Raw genomic sequence first — 1,991 nt, forward strand, 5'->3', positions numbered from 1 at the left:
CTCTCCAAAAGCTTCAAGTAATAGACATGAAACATCTGAACATTTGGAGTTCCACAGAAGACGACAAACTTTTGAGAGTGGTCCAGGCAAAGGGAGGTGAGAACGTTGGCATCCAGGATTTAGGGTGAGGCAAGGGCGAGGAAACACAGAAAAAGAACAAACTAGATGAAGTTAAAGCAGAGCAGTTTCTAAAATTCTCATGATCTGATGTTCTGTGCACCTGGATGCCTCTGAGTGCACCCCACACTCTGCCTACAGAAATCACGGCGAGGCCTTCCCAACCGCATGGGAGTTGGGTCAGGGAACTGCAGCAGTCTTCCTCGTCTACTTCACCCTCATGCATTTATTACTCCAGTTCCAGATTCTTCTGGCTTCCTCCACAGCTGGCACTCCACGCACCCCCTCACCAAGAGACCGACTGGAAATCCACTCATCATGATTTGCAACCACAGACTCTAGACACACGACCTGGGAACCCCAGTAAAGAGCAAGCACAGAGTCCTGAACTCCAGATAAATTAAATCACTTGGTAGAGAAAGTGTAAGTGATAGGCAACCCTCTGATTATGAAACTAAGGTGTGCACGCTGGGGTCAACTGCCATCCTCACAGACTGTGGATCTTAAGCACTAAATAACAGTGTCAAAGAGAGCATAGCAGCAGCCGGCCGTGCACCCTACAAGGTGGAGGTCTCCAGGAGCTCCCTTGGGATCAGCCCAACAAAAAGGGAGGAAACAGTGATTTCAATACACAGAAAAAAGCTAGACCCTGTTGTTAGCCAAACCTGGAAATAAAAAATATCAGCAGAGAAGTAAATATATATGAAAAAAAAACCAAACCTACCACAGATTTTTTTTGTGATAGAGATTAAACATTTAGTATTTCTTGGAATAAAATGCATTCAGAAAATTTATCATAAAGCCAGTAGAGTCATAACTATTTATTTTCCTATACAATTTCTCTGGGTTGGTTTAGACACTCTTTTAAAAGAAAAATTGTTCCAGCAGGTGTCTCTCTCTACACATGATATAAAAACACTCATAGAAGTTGCAAGGAGTATTTTTGTTTTGCTCATCCATCTTGCAATGTAAATGGATATGCTTGCAAAATATGTCAAAACTCTTTTGTCTTTTACTTTACACTGTTAGAAAACTGCTGAAAGTGTATAATATTATGTTCCATGTTATGATTTGGGTGATGATTAAATAAAGTGTGTTCACTAGGTGATAAATCATTGAGCTACACTTTTTTAAGGCACTTTTTGTTTACACATTATACATCAAAAAAGTTTATTTTTATAAAGGTAAAGTTCTTAATTTGACTTTCATTTACATGACTTTTATGTTTCACTTCTCAAGTACATAGGACATTAAAAATTGGCTATTTTATTTATTCATTTAATTTTATATGTGTGTTATAAATAATGATACTTGGAGTGTGTATTAGAAAAAGTTAAAACATAACTGTAACATTTAAAAGAATAATGAAACTTGTTTGAGAGTCAGGATTATTCAGTAAAACTTTGCAATGTTTTTGAATTGCACATTTTCAGAAAGAGGCATTGTCATCATTTGAATCCAAACTTTCTGGATGGATCCCAAAGGCCGGGTGGATTGCACACTTGGGCCTTCCTGAAGAGGTTTTGCTCATTCCTGGTCTCAACCAGTTAAACTTATTTGAGCAACAAAGAAATGGCTACAGACCACCCCTTGCTGAGTTAGCAAATGATATCTGAAATACAGTGCTTGAAAGAAATGCTTATCATTAAAATAAAAAATGGAAAAAATTAAAATCCTATTAAAACTGCTGAGACCAGATTTCTATAAAACTCTCAGACTGCTGTTTTTATATTATGCTTTAATCTCAAGTTTTCATCATCTTATCTTCATTTTATTATATTTACACCTATCAGGTCTTTCCATCTCTATTTTTATTCCTTCTATAGTCTGTCATTTTTCGAATTCTAAAGAAACAAAGAAAGCATCAGTATTTT

Source organism: Phyllostomus discolor, chromosome 2, assembly GCF_004126475.2.
Source record: "Phyllostomus discolor isolate MPI-MPIP mPhyDis1 chromosome 2, mPhyDis1.pri.v3, whole genome shotgun sequence".
NCBI classification, from domain to species: Eukaryota; Metazoa; Chordata; class Mammalia; order Chiroptera; family Phyllostomidae; genus Phyllostomus; species Phyllostomus discolor.